Below are 16,209 nucleotides of genomic sequence, written 5' to 3' on the forward strand. Positions count from 1 at the left end.
TATCTATCTATCTATCTATCTATCTATCTACATAAATGGAAGAGCTCTGGTAGCCTAGTGCCTAAGACATTTGACTGCTAACCAGAAGGCTGGTGGTCCAAACCCACAAGCTATTCTTCAGAAGGAAGACTGGGCAATTTACTTCTATAGTGATACTGCCTTGGAAACCCAAGGAGCGGTCACTATGAGTCAGGTTTGACTCAATGACAGTGAGTTTGGTATCTATGTAAATATGTATCTATCCCTTTACTTGTTAGACATTTGTAATTCTTTTGCTGTTGAATATTAAATTCCATATTGCTAAGTGATATACTTCTACCACTTATCTGTCAGTTTGCTGTACTGTAGTGGCTTGTATGTTGCTGTGATGCTGGAAGCCATGCCACCAGTATTTTAAATACCAGCAGGTCACCCATGGTGGACAGGTGTCAGTGGAGCTTTTGGACAAGGACAAACTGGGACGAAGGATGGGGCAGTCTACTTCTGAAGAAATTGGCCTTTGTAGACATTATGAATAGCAGTGTAACACAGTCTGATATAGTACCAGAAAGCATTATGAAGAGCAGAGGAACATTGTCTACATAGAATGTATGCAGATGAGCCCCCTCAAGTTGGAAGGCACTCAAAATATAACTGGGGAAGAGCTGCTTCCTCAATGCAAAGTCAACCTTAATTATGTGGTTGGAGTAAACCTTTCTGGACCTTCATTTGCTGATGTGGCATGACTCAAAATGAGAAGAAACAGCTGCAAAGACACATTAATAATTAGAACATGGAATGCATGAAATATGAATCTATGAAAATTGGAACTTGTCAGAAATAAAATGTAAAATATAAATATCAATATCCTAGGCAGTAGTGAACTGAAATGAACTGGTATTGGCCATTTTAAATTGAACAAATCATATGGCCCACTATGCCAGACTGAAGAGGAATGACATCACATTCATCATCAAAAAGAACATTTCAAGATCATGGTCCTGAAGCATAAGCCTGTCAATTATAGGATAATACCTACAGGAAGATGGAATACCCCCTGAGATGGTTCAACAAATATATGCTGCACTGGAGGCCCTTATTCATCTGTGCCAAGAAATTTGGAAGACAGCTACCTGGCCAACTGACTGGAAGAGATCCATATTTGTACCCATTTCAAAGGAAGGTGATCCAACAGAATGTGGAAATTATTGAACAATATTATCAGTACCACATACAAGTAAAATTTTGGTGAAGATTATTCAAAAATTATTTCAGCAGTATATTGACAGGGAATTTCCAGAAATGCAAGTTAGATTTGGAAAAGGATGTGGGATGAAGGATATTATTGCTGATGTCAAATGGGTCTTGGCTGAAAGCAAAGAATACCAGAAAGATGTTTACTTGTGTTTCATTGACTATGCAAAAGCATTCTCCTGTATAGATCATAACAAACTGTGGATAATATTGAGAAAAATGGGAATTCCAGAACATGTAATTGTGCTCATGAGGAACTTGTACATAGATCAGGAGGCTGTCATTCAAGCAGAACAAGGGGATACTGCATGGTTTAAAATCAGGAAGGGAGTGTGTCAGGGTTGTATCTTTCACCATGCTTATCCAATCTGTGCTGGACAAATAATCTGAGAAGCTGGACTATATGAAGAATAATGTGGCATCAAGATTATGCAGATGACAAAACATTGCTTGCTGAAAGTAAAGATGACTTGAAGCATTTACTAATGAAGATTAAAGACTACACTCTGCAATATGGCTTACACCTCAACATAAAGAAAATGAAAATCCTCAGAACTGGACCAATCAGCAGCATCACCATAAATGGAGAGAAGATTGAAGTTGTCAAAGATTTCATATTACTTGGTTCCACAGTCAACACCAGTGGAAGCAGCAGTCAAGGAATCAGACATGATATTCCACTGGGCAAATCTGCTGCAAAAGACCTCTTTAAAGTCCTGAAGAGCAAAATGTGTCTTTGAAGACTAAGGTGTCCCTAACCCAAGCCATGGTATTTTCAGTCACCTTATATGCTTGTAAAAGCTGGACAATGAATAAGGAAGACTGAAGAAGAGTTGATGCTCTTGAGTTGTGGTGTTGGTGAAGAATACTGAAAGTAGCATGGACTGCCAGAAGAACGAACAAATCTGTCCTGGAAGAATTGCAGCTAGAATGCTCCTTGGAAGTGAGAATGGACAGATTTTGTCTCACCTACTTTGGTCATATTGTCAGAAGGGAATATTACCTGGAGAAGTATATCATGCTTGGTAAAATGGAGGATCAACAAAAAAGGGGTGAGGCTTTCAATGAGATGGATTAACACAGTGGATGCAGTGATGGGCTCAGTCATAGCAGAGATTGTGAGGCTGGCACGGGACCAGGCAATGTTTAGTTCTGCAGTACATGGGGTCACTATGAGTCAGAGCTGTCTTGACAGCACTTATGAACAACAGCACAGGAAGACCAGTTAACACTACTATTATTCAATCATGTACCAACCACTAGAATCAGAAATGAAGAAACTGATGGTTTTTACTAATTTATGTGGTCTAAAATTGACCAATCAAGATGTATTGATAATTACTGGTCATTGGAATGCAAAAATTGGAAACAAAGAAGAAGTGTTGGAAGTTGGAAAATATGGCCTTGGTGATAGAAATAGCAATGGAGATCATATGATAGAATTTTGCAAGACCAGTGACTTATTCAACAACATAAACAGAGACTATACACATGGACCCCACAAGATGGAATATATTGGAATCAAATTGACTATGTCTATGGAAAGAGATGATAGAGAAGCTCAATGTCATCACTCAGAACAAGGCAAGGGTGTGACTCTGGAACAGACAATTAATTACTCATACACAAGTTCAAATTGAAGCTGAAGAAAATTGAAACATATCCATGAGAGCCAAAATATGACCTTTAATGTATCCCACCTGAATTTAGAGACCATCTTAAGAACAGATTTGACACTGAATACCAAGGACCAAAGACTGGATGAGTTGTGGAATGACTTCAAGGATATCATACATGAAGAAAGCAAATGGTCATTAAAGGCCAAAATGGTTGTCAAAAGAGACTCTGAAACCTGCTCTTAAACAGACAGTAGCTAAAGCAAATGGAAGAAGAAATGACAAAATGAAAGATCTGAACAGAAGATTTCAAAGGGTAGCTCAAGAAGACAAAGTAATGAAATGTGCAAAGACCTGGAGTTAGAAAATCAAAGGGGAAGAACATATTCAGCATTTCTCAAGCTGAAAGAACTGAAGGGAAAAATTCAAGCCTTGAGTTGCGATATTGAAGGACTCTATGGGCAAAATATTGAAGGATGTAGGAAGCATCAAAAGCAGATGGAAGGAATATTCAGAGTCATTGCACCAAATGGAATTCGTCAGTGCTCAGACATTTCAGTAGGTAGCATGTGATCAAGAACCAATGGTACTGAAGGAAGAAATGTAAGCTGAACTGAAGGAGTTCATGAAAAACAAGGCTTCAGGAATTGAAGGAACAGCCATTGAAATGTTATATGCAGCACTTGAGGTGTTCATTGTTTATGGAAAGAAATTTGGAAGACAGCTACCTGGACAACTGGCTGGAAGAGATCCGTATTTGTGCCCATTCCAAAGAAAGGTGATCCAACAAAATGTAGATATTAGCAAGAAATATAATTAACATCACATACAAGTAAAATTTTGCTGAAGATAATTAAAAAATGATTGCAGCAGTATATGGACAAGGAACAGCCAGAAATTCAAGCCAGATTCAGAAGAGAACATGGGATGAGGAATATAGTTGCTGATGTCAGATGGATTTGCCTGAAAGCAAAGAATACCAGAAAGATGTCTACCTATGCTTATTGACTATACAAAGATATTAGATTGTGTGTCATTACAAATTACAAATAACATTGCAAAGAATGGAAATTCCAGAACATTTAATTGTGCTCATGAGGAATCTGTGCATAGACGAAGAGCCAGTTGTTCAAACAGAGCAAGCGAATACTGCATGGTTTAAAATCAGGAAAGATGTGCATCAGGCTTTCAGCATATTTAATCTGTCTGCTGAGCAGATAATCTAAGAAGCTGATCTATATGAAGAAGAATGTGGCATTAAAATTGGAGGAAGACTCATTAACAACCTGAGCTATGCAGATGACACAATTTTGCTTGCTGAATTTGAAGAAGACTTGAAACCCTTACTGAAGATCAAAGATTATAGCCATCAGTATGGGTTATTCCACAACATAATGTGAACAAAAACCCTTACAACTGGACAAATAAGCAACATCACAATAAATGGAGAAAAGATTGAGGTTGTTAAGGGCTTCATTTCACTTGAATCCACACCAAGAAATCAAATGTTGTATTACATTGGACAAGTCTGCTGCAGAAGGCCTCTTTAAAGTGTTTAAGAGCAAAGATATCACTTTGAAGATTAAGATGCACCTGACCCAAGCTATGGTATTTTCATTAGCTTTGTATGCATGTGAAAGCTGGACAATGAATAAGAAAGACGAGAGAAGAGCTGATGTGTTTGAATTATGGTGTTGGAAAAAACATTGAAAATACCATGGACTGCCAGAAGAACGAACAAATCTGCCTTTGCAAAAGTACGGCCTGAATTCTCCTTAGAAGCAAGAATGGCAAGGCTTAGTCTCATGTACTTTGGACATGTTACCAGGAGAGATCCATCCTTGGGGAAGAATATTATGCTTGGTGAAACAGAAGGTCCTAGAAAAAGAGGATGACATTCAATAAGATGTTTTAATGCAGTAACAGCAATAGCCTTAAACATAGCAATGATTGTGAGAACGGCCCAGGACCAGGCCAAGTTTCATTCTGTTATACGTTAGGTTACTTTGTGTTGGAACCTACTCAACAGTACCTCACAACAACAACAGCAACATTCTGAAATGTCACGATGATGTAACTTAGTGTGGATTTATTTTTCATTTATAGTTCTGGGCACTTAGTGGATTCTTTTAATCCAAAGATGTGGGATTAAAATTTATTCTGAGAATATTTCTTGCGTGTGTTTTTTCTTCTTGAAAAAACATGTTTTTAGTTAGTAATGGTTTCCTCCCTTCTATTTTCTCTCTTTCCAGAACTCCTACTATCTGGTGTCCAGACCTCTTTGGCTTTTTTTTTTTTTTTAATTTTTTAAATTTTTCTCCTGACATTTTCATTTCATTTTTGTTTTTACTCACTTTTCTGAGATAATTCTTTCACTTTATACTGTTGCTGTTATATGCCGTTGAGTCAGACCGACTCATAGTGACACCTCCTTAGATTTCCGAGGCAGTATCACTACAGAAGTAGATTGCCCAACCTCCTTTCTGAGGAGCGGCTGGTGGGTTTGAACCACCAGCCTTCTGGTCAGCAGTCAAATGCCTAAGGCACTACGCCACCAGAGCTCCCTTCACTTTATACTACAGCCCTTCTGTTCAGTTTTTCTTCTCCTCTATCATATTTTTATTCTATTAAAAAATCTATTGTTCTATCAATGTTTGTTTTGAAAAATAGCAGAGTGTTCTTTGTTGTTGTTTGTTTGCTTCTCTCTCTCCAAAGATTTTTTTTTTTTTTTTAAGTTTTATTCTCCTGGTATTTTTGTCCTCCAAGCTGGTTTTCTGTTTTCTGCTAGTTGTTTTGGTATCTGTCTTTCTCAGATGTTGGTGATTCATGGTTTTCTGCTGATTTATTTAACGGGGGAGCACTAAAAGCTGATCCAAAACTTCAATGATCATTTGATGTTCGTTACTTATTGTTAGCTAATCTGTTTTAGCATTTCCCTTGGAGACTGTCAATATAAGCAACTTCTAGTCTCCAGCTGAATAGTCCTGGATGCCAGTTATCCAAGAGCTGAGTGGGGAAATTGGGCAGAGGAGTGGATCTCAACATTGAGTATGTGAATGTTCTCTTACTTCCCTTGTTTTAGGTGTTACCACCCTCAAATATGCCTTATGTCTCATTCCAGACAACTTTTATTTTACATTCTTTGGTTAAGAGACCTTTAATTTTTTCCTTCCTTCAGGGTAAGAGAGCAGAGGAAATTGCTTGTTATTTGGAGTGAGGGGATCTGAGGCTCTACCTGAGTTTTAAACTTTCAAATCATTATTCTAGCCCCACCTTCATGTTTACTTTTAGAGTCACCTGGTGCTTCCAGTTTTTGAATGTGAGTTCTGTGACATGACTGAAATTGCTTATGGAGTTTCTCAGTGCCGACTTGGGATTCAACTTGCTTGAATCTTCTCGATCAGTTAACATTCTTCCATCTGCATTTTTAGTTTACTTTTATCCCCATTTTTTCATTTCCTGTTTTCTTTGCCTTATGGCTTTATGCCTTAATCATCCCATTATTGCCATTTTTTGTGAGGTTTGTGGAGGGAGGAAAAGTAAATGAATGAGTTCAATTTGTCTTTTTTATCAAGATCTGAATAGTGTCTTTAAATTAGATTTTTCCGTTAGTTGCTAGTATCTAGGAATACAATTAGTTTTGGTATATTGACTTTATATATAGTACCCTTGCTAAACTCTTTTTTGTTTTAATTCTAAAATATTAGTCTGTAAATTCTCTTGGGTTTTTCTATTTAATTTACTATCCAAACCAGTCTAGCTTGGTGTCTGGTCTCAACACTTGATCAGCATGGCTTGCAGAGGTGGTAGGAGATGTGATTCACAACATATGTGGGGAGCTGGTCTTAGGAAGGGAACATATCTTACCCAGGACAGGATTTAAACACCTCTACACAGTCTTTCCTTCCTGAAGGCAAGACGTGCACTCTCTAATTCCAGTCCTCTCTGCATCTTGGATTCATTGTCTTCCTCCCTCTCTGGACCCTCCCACTATCAATTATCCATCTTCTTCCCTTTACCAACTATCTAGCCTCTTCCCTTTATCTGAAAATACCTCCCTTTATTCCAGCTCTTTCATCACCAATAAACATGCTTTAGATATTTCTGCTTTGAGAAAGGAAAAAATGCTCACATTGCTCTCCAGCTATGGTCCTCTCCTTCACTGTTAGACATTTGAAAAGTATCATAAGACCTGTTTTCTTTGCTTCCTCACTCCCATTTTCTGCAATCTGGCTTCTGATGACATTACTTCTCATGAAACCACTTTGATAATAACAGCACTGAGCTACTTTTGTTTTAATTTTCCTAAGTATATGTTAACATTTGTCATTTCAACAGTTTTTACATGTACAGTTCAGGGACAGTAATACATTCATCATGTTAGACAGTAATCACAAGTATCCATTTCCAACTTTTTCCATTACTCTTAACAGAAATTCAGTTCACCTAAGCGGTAATTCCCTCTCCCTCACCACACACACCCAATCCCCCCATAACCGTTACTATAATTTGGTCTCTATACATAAATGGGATCATATAATATTTGTCATTTTGTGATTGACTTATCTCACTCAACATACTGTTTTCAAGGTCCGTCTATGTTGTATTGTATATCAAGATTTCATTTCTCTTTAGGAGGGAGGAGTTATTTTCCATGGCGTATAGATACCATGTTTTGTTTATCCATTTGTCTATTGATGAACATTTAGGTTGTTTCCATCTTTTGGCTATTGTGGTTCTCCAAGGAACATTGGTGTACATGTTTCTGTTTGTGTTCCTGTTTTAAATTCTTTTGAGTGTATACCTAGAAGTGGAATTGCTGGATCATATGGGAATTATATGTATAACTTTTTGAGGAAATACTGAACTGTTTTCCACAGTGGTTATACCATTTTATAGTTCCACTAATAGTGGATGAGGGGCTCAATTTCCTCACATCCTTGCCATTACCTTTTATTTTCCATTTTTTAAAAATCATAATTATTTTAGTGGATGTGAAGTGATAACTCATTGTGATTTTGATTTTCATATTCCTTTGACTTACATGGCAACAATTGTGAGAATGACACAGGACCAGACAGTGTTTTGTTCTGTTGTACATGTTGTTGCTATGAGTTAGAACTGACTCAGCAGCACCCAACAACAACAATAATAACTAATGAAGGAGCACTGGTGGTGCAGTGGTTAAGTGCTTTCCCACTAACCAAAATGTTGGTGGATTGAATTTATCAAAGGCTCCTCAAGGAGAAAAGAACTGAGGAAATCTGCTCTTGTAAAGATTGCAGCCTAGGAAACTGTATGGGGCAATTCTCTTCTGTCTTATAAGGTCCCTATAAGTTGGAAATGACTTAGCATCATACAATGACAATGATTATTGATGAGCATCTTTTCATGTGCTTGTTGACTATTTGCATTTCTTCTTTGGTACCATTGAATTAATTTTTTATAAATCACTGAACTAATTTTGGTTCTTTGCTTTTCCTACTTTTCTCTTGAGCTCTTATTACTTAAGGCTACTCCTGAAGTGAAGCAAAATGAGCAGAACATGAACTAGATATAAGAAGGGAAAATACAGGAAGACAGTTGAAAGTTCCTTGAATCTTGGTGACCACAGAGCAAGGAGGGAGCCAGGAAACAGAGATAGGACCACTCACCAGTAGCAGTCCATTACCATTAAGGTGAAGGTTGTATATGGAGTAGTAGACCCATAGAGTGTCAATAGGAGGTCTCACAAACAACCAGATGCCAGGCAGCACTACCTCCTCACATTTGGTTAGGACTAGGTCTTGATTGCTGGCTGTAGACTACAAGGAGTGTCCTAGTACCAATGAGACCACCCCATCACACTACCCATCTGGGGGCCATAGTATGACCTCCCCTATACACCTACCCAACCCTGCCCCACCCATGGCCAGTGACATAAGTCCACCTTGCCGGTCACTCCTTCACTGCCCTGCTTACCTAGCAAGCAGCAGTATGCACTCCCATGCTGCTGGATGAATGACCACCGCTGTGCCCACCCACCCAACCCAACACCCCTCCCCCTCCTGCTGCCCCATTCACCCAGTGATAGGTGGCAAGTGCTCTTATGCCACCAAACCAGTGACCAGTGGAGCATGCCCACCCACTTGCCCTAATATATCACAACAAAAAAATCAGGACAGAACAAACAAACATACAATAAATACATAAATAAAAATAATACATGATGTCTTAGAGATACCAGACAATAACAAATCATATGAAAAAAAAGCTGGCTCAAACAAGTGAGCAAAATAAAGAGAAAGAAAACCTTCCTGAGGAAAAAAATGATAATAAAACTAGCTAAGAAGGAATTTAGAAGACTTATATTTAGGATCCTCAAAGAGATCAAGGAAAGCAGAAAAATCCCTGGAAGAGTTTGGAAAAACAGTACAAGAACAAAATGACAGACTCAATAGACAATTACTGTTGTTGTTGTTGTTGTTAGGTGCCATTGAGTCGGCTCCAACTCATAGCGACCCTATGTACAACAGAACAAAACACTGCCCAATCCTGTACCAGCCTTACAATCCTTGCTATACCTGAGCCCATTGTTGTAGCCACTGTGTCAGTTCATCTCCTTGAAATCATAAAAAACAACTAGCAATTCAGAAGATTAACAATAAAATAACTTGAATAGCTAGCCACAGGAAAGACACAGAAGTAGAATTGAATCAATGGAAAAAAGAATCATCAAAAAAGAAGACAAATCCCTTGATACTGGAGAAGAGAATGAAGAAAGCCTAAGAGTTATGTGAGATAACATCAAGAGGAATAATTTACTTGTAATAAAAACTCCAGAACAGGAGGAGAAAAGTATAGAGAGAATATTTGAAAATGTATTAACAGAAACCAGGTATCATGAAAGATGAGATTTGTATCCAAGAAGCCCAATGAACCCCATACAGAATAGTTCCCAAAAGAAATTCACCAAGATATATCATAAATAAACTTTTCAAAACCAAGGACAAAGAAAGAATTCTAAAAGCAGCTCAGAAAAACAAAGTATCACTTACAAAGGGACACCAATAAAAGTATAAGAATTGATTTCTCACCAGAAACCACACAAGCAAGAAAGCAGTGGAATAACATACAAAAATCTTGAAAGAAAAGAATTGTCAACCAAGAATCATATACCCAGCAAAATTATGTTTGAAAAACAAAAACAAAATTAAGACATTCATGTTGTTGTTGTATTGTTGTTATGTGCCGTCAAGTCAAACCTGACTCATAGCGACCCCTCCTTGGGTTTCCGAGGCAGTATCACTACGGAAGTAGGATTGCCCAACCTTCCTTCTGAGGAGTGGCTGGTGGGTTTGAACCGCCAGCGTCTGGTTAGCAGGGAAGTGTCTTAGTCACTATGCTACCAGAGCTCCCAAGACATTCATAGATAAGCAGAAAGCAAGGAGATTTAAAAAATCAGATGAGTCTTACATGAAATATTAAAGGGAGCCCTTCAAGTAGAGAACCAACAACATCAGACAAAAATCTGAGAAAAAGACATGACCCAGCATTACCCAGATATCAAGCCAAATAAAGATTTCCCAAAAGTAAAATACAGCTCCAAAACTGACTACAGAAAACCAGAATTGCTAATTGTGACAACTTCAAAACAAAAAGGAGGAGTAAAATATGTAGTAATAGAACTTCCATATGGAGAGGAAGTCAAGGCAATTTAAAGATATAACAGATATTTTAAATTTAAGAGGATAAAGGTAAACTTCAGGGCAATCACAAAGTAAGTTAACAAATCTACTTGTCACAGTAAAGAAGAAGAAAACAAAAAAGACTCATGTCATAGTTATCTACTGCTGCTGTACCAGAAATGCCATAAATGGTGGCTTTAACAAATAGAAATGTTTTTTCCTCACAGTTTGAGAGGCTAGAAGTCCAAATTCAAGGTGCTGGTTCTAGGGGACGGCTCTCTCTCTTGGTTCTGGAGGAATGTCTTTGTGTCTTTGAGTTTCTTCTCCTGATTGATCTTTTTTGTGGCCTACCTTCTCTCTTCCCCCATCTCTCCTCTGCTTGCTTGTTTAATCTCTTTTATATTTCAAGAGATCGACTCAAGATACAGTCCTACACTGATCTTGATTCATTAACATAAAAAAACAACCCATTCCCAACTGGGATTATAACCACAAACATAGAAATTAGGATGACACAGTTCAATCCATAACAATTTAGTAAATGCAAAAACAATAATGATTGGTAGGAAAAGAAAATCTATATACAAAAAGAATTCAGCAAAAAAATTAAGAGGAACAAAGAAACCATTAACACCACACACACACACACACACACACACAAGTATAACAAAATGATAGCAATGAATCCATACCTATAGTTAATCACAGTGAATGTAAATGGATTAAATGCACTAGTGAAGAGACAGAGAATGGTAGAATGGATTAAAAAAAAAGAAGACCCATCAATATGTTGCCTACAAGAGACACACCTTAGACACAAAGACAAAAAATATTAAAACTCAGAGGGTAGAAAAAACATACCAAGCAAACAGTAACCAAAAGAGAGCAGAAGTAGCAGTAATAATTTCAGATAAAATGGACTTTAAGTAAAAAATCCATTATAAGAGACAAAGAAGAGCATTATTTAATGATTAAAGGGTCAAATCTCCAAGAAGACAAAGAAGGAATAAATATTTATGCACCCAGTGACAGAGTTCCAAAATACATAAACTCTAACAGAATTGAAAAGAGAAATAGACAGTTCTATAATAGTGTTTTGGTCCTCTAATGCTGCTGTAACAGACATAACACAAGTGGGTGGCTTGAACAAACAGGGATTTTATTCTCTTACAGTTTAGGAGGCTAGAATTCCGAGTTCGAAGTGCCAGCTCTCAGGGCTGGGTGAAGGCCCCTTGACCTTGGGGTTCAGCTCTGCCTCTTGTTTCCAGCCCACTGAAGCTGGAGACTTCCCTTAACTCAGGCAGCTACTGGCTGCTGAGGCTGACAAACCAAAAGCTGATGAGTACAGTGGCACAGTCCCAAGATTATCAAACACAGCAGGCCGCTAGTTCAAGTCCAGAGTCAGTCCCACAATCATCAGGGACCGGCTTGGCAGGCTGCTGAATGAAGATTTGACTAAATGCAGTTTCCAAGCATGCGAAAAAACTAGACACCTTTCTTAAAGCTTCTTATATACTGGAAGCAAACCACATCCCTAAGGCAGGTACTCAGCTGCTCACAGTAGATTCTACCATGGAGTTGATTACCAGTCTCATCATGGGGAATAACTACATCCAGCTGCCCAGCCATTCAAAACTAGGCCTATTCAAGTTGACACATAACCTTAACTACCACAAATGGCAGGAGACTTTAACACATACTTTCACTGATGGACAGAACAACTAGAAAGAAAATGAACAAAGATACAGAAGATATGAATAACACAGTCAACAAACTTGGCCTTATAGACATAAATAGAACACATTACCCAACAGCAGCACAGTACAAATTCTTCTTCAATACACGGGTATCATTCTCCAGAATAGATTATATCCTAAGCCACAAAGCAAGCCTCAGTAAATTAAAAAACACCAACATAATATGAAGCATATTCTCTGACCATAATGTTATAAAACTAGAAATCAATTTGAAAGAAAAAGAAATACATGAAAAATGAGTAACATTTTACTCAAAAACTGTTGGGTAATAGAAGAAATTAAAACTGAAATAAAAAATTCTTAGAATCAAATGAGAATGAAAACACAACATACCCAAATCTCTGGAGCACAGCAAAAGCCGTGCACAGGGATACTTCCTAGACATATTCAAACACCTTATGGGATTGATTTACTGGGTTTACAGGCTCAGGTCATAATCTTGTGGGTCAACTCAGTCAACTGGCATACCTTTGTTCATAAAGATAATGCATTACATTCTTGTTTGGTGGATAATGCCTGGAATCTTAAAATTTGCAACTGGCCATTTAAAATACTATTGGTCTCTTCCTGTCAAAGATGAGTGAAGGAAACCAAAGACTCCAGGAAGAAAGTAGTCCACAGGACTAGTGGCCCACAAACACCACAGCCTCTTTTAGCCTGAGACCAGAAGAACTAGATGGTTTCTCGCTACCACCACCAACTGTTCTGACCAGGGATATAATGAAAGGTTCCTGTTAGAATAGGAGAAAAATAAAAACAAAATTTAAATTCATAAAAAAGACTTGACTTAATGGACTGATAGAGACTAGAGGATTCCCCAAGACTCATGAACTAAGATATGTTTTTAACCTGGAACTGAATCCATTCCTGAAGGTCGCCTTTCAGCCAAATACTAGATTACCTATAAAATAAACAATAGCACCCATGAAAAATATGCTCCTTTAAACAATCAGCTGTGTAAGACCAAAGGGTTAATATTTACCCAAAAGCAAAGAAGGCAAGAAGGGCCAGGAGAACCGGATGGATGGAAATGGTGCGGGAGGGGTGGACGTGATGAGAGTGCTGACACATTGGGGATTGTAACCGAGTCAAGGAAAAATTTGTGTATGAATTGTTGAATAGGAATCTAATTTTCTGTGTAAGCTTTCACTTAAAACAGACCAAAAATACATATATTTTAAAATAATGCATAAATTTCTGCTTCTGAAACTACTTTAATATCCTAAAACTATTTTTATTAATGACAACATAGTTGGAATAAGTCATTAGTTTGAAAATGACCACAACAGTTGTGGTTAGGATCCATTAAAATGCAAATTGACATAATTGGTAATAATCCTTTACAGTTGGATCTCACACAATAGTGCCAAATAAAAACTTTTTTTTTTCATGATTTCCTATAGTCCTGAAAGCTTTCATAGATCAGTTGAATTTGAAGTGAAATTCAAAGATGAGAAATATGTAGAAGTGAAAGATGGGCATATATATGTTGTGGAGTGAGATGTATATGAGTTGAGCTGTGAGAAATGCAAGTCCTGTTTGTTTAGAAAAAGGGTGAATGGGAGAACGGGATGAAACTTTATAAGGAGTCATAAGAATTTCCTTGGGAACTTTCAAAAATATGCTTTCCCCATTCTGATAATGCACTAGACATATATATTTCTGGATTCTCGGCTCCATCTGCTTTCCACCCTGTCTTAGGAGAGGGAAGGGTCACATGTGAATAGTTCCTTAGGCCATTATTTTCTGCAACCAGGAACCACAGCCCCAATTAATAGACCACATGCCAGGTTAAGGAATTTAGGCTTTATTCTGCTGGCCACTTGGATCTGTTGTAGGTTTTGAGCTCTGGAATTAAAAGATAAAGTTTATGCTTTAGGTAGATCCGTATCGTTCTGGTGCTGGAAAGACAACAGCCATGTTGTAGATTCTGCTACAGTGAGGCAGGGATACATGTATTGCTGTGAAAACAAGCACAATAATTTACTTTGTTGTACAGGTAAAACTTTTCTAATAAAAGCTTTATTGTGTCTGAATATCTAGATACATTTCTTGCTTAATTGTTCAAAATTTAGTTGTAAAACTGTGCAAGTAGGTTATAGCCTTTAGTAGAACTGTTATAAAAGATGACTATTTTAAGCAAATAGAACAATCACTTGTAATGCTTATAACCTCAACAGATGAAAAGCCCAAAGGAAAGGAATTCAGATTTATTTTCTTTATCACTTACATTTTTTTTTTTTTTTTTGAGATAACATCAATTCAAACTTAAGGAAAACTGAAAATGAGTACTGTTCATCTCAGATGGTCAATTTTTATTACACTCAATTTAGAAATCTGGAAGAAAGGGAGTATGATATGGCACTGCCCTCTTATTTATTCTTTTGGGTTCAGACAAGGAACAGACTCTCTACAGCACAGTTTTCCCATCTATAGGACTGGGATTATATGCCTAACTTACCCATCTTTTGTGATGTAGTTGCTGGTGGTGTTGTTAGGTACCATCGAGTCGTCTCCAACTCACAGTGACCCTGTGCACAGCAGAACAAAACATTGCCCGGTCCTGTGCCAGCCTCACCTTCCTTGCTATCTCTGAAACCACTATTGCAGCCACTGTGTCAGTCCATCTCATTGAGGGCCTTTCCCTTTTGTGTTGACCCTCCACTTTACCAAGCATGATAGCCTTCTCCAGGGAATGGTCCCATCTGACAATATGACCAAAATAGGTGAGATGAAGTCTAGCCATTCTCGCTTCCAAGGAGCATTCTGGCTGCATTTCCTCCAGGACAGGTTTGTTAGTCCTTTTAGCAGTCCACGGTACTCTTAGCATGCTTCTCCAACACCACAACTCAAAAGCTGTTAGGTGTCATCAAGTCGGTTCTGACTCATAGCAACCCTCTGTATGACAGAACACTGCCTGGTCCTGTACCGCTTTCAGAAGCATAGCCTTGCTTCAGCCCATCATCACAGCCACTGTGTCAGTCTATCTTGTGGAGGGTCTTCCCCTTTTTCACTGACCCTTTACTTTACCTAGCATGATATCCTCCTCCAGAGATTGGTCCCTTCTAACAACACAATCATAGTAGGACAGACAAGGTATAGCCACTCCCACTTCTAAGGAACATTCCAGCTGGACTTCTTCCAATAGATTCGTTCATTTTTCTAGCAGTCCATGGTACACTCACTATTCTTCACCAACATCACAACTCAAATGCACCAATTCTTCTACAGTCTTCCTTGTTCATTGTCCAGCTCTCACATGTATTTGAGGCTACTGAAAATACCATGTCTTGGGTAAGGTACACTTTAGTCTCCAAATGGACATCTTTACTCTTTAACGCTTTAAACTGGTCTTTTGCAGCAGATTTATACAATGCAGTATGTTGTTTGATTACTTGACTGCTACTTCCTGGGCATTGATTGTGGATCCAAGTAAAATGGAATCCTTGACAACTTCAATCTTTTCTCCATTTATCATGATATTGCCTATTGGTCCAGTTGTGAGGATTTTTGTTTTCTTTATGTTGAGATACAATGCATACTGACAGCTGTAGTTTCTGATGTTTATCAGTAAGTGCTTCAGGTCCTCTTTACTTTCAGTAAGCAAGGTTGTGTCACCTGCACATCACAGGTTGTTAATGAGTCTTCCTTCAGTCCTGATGCTGCATTCTTTTTCATATAGTCCAGCTTCTCAGATTAATTGCACAGAGATTGAATAAGTATGGAGAAAGGATACAACCCTGACATGCACCTTTTCTGATTTTAAACCATGCAGTATCCCCTCGTTCTGTTTGAATGCCAGGCTTCTCGCCTGTGTACAAGTTCCTCATGAGCATAATTACCCAAAAACAAACAAAGAAACAAACAAAAGGCACCAGGAATTGATTGAATACCAACTGAGATGTTTCAACAAACAGATACTGGAGGTGCGCATTC

The sequence above is a fragment of the Orycteropus afer genome, unplaced genomic scaffold, assembly GCF_000298275.1.
Source record: "Orycteropus afer afer isolate SDZICR_OR568_19922 unplaced genomic scaffold, OryAfe1.0 scaffold00518, whole genome shotgun sequence".
NCBI classification, from domain to species: Eukaryota; Metazoa; Chordata; class Mammalia; order Tubulidentata; family Orycteropodidae; genus Orycteropus; species Orycteropus afer.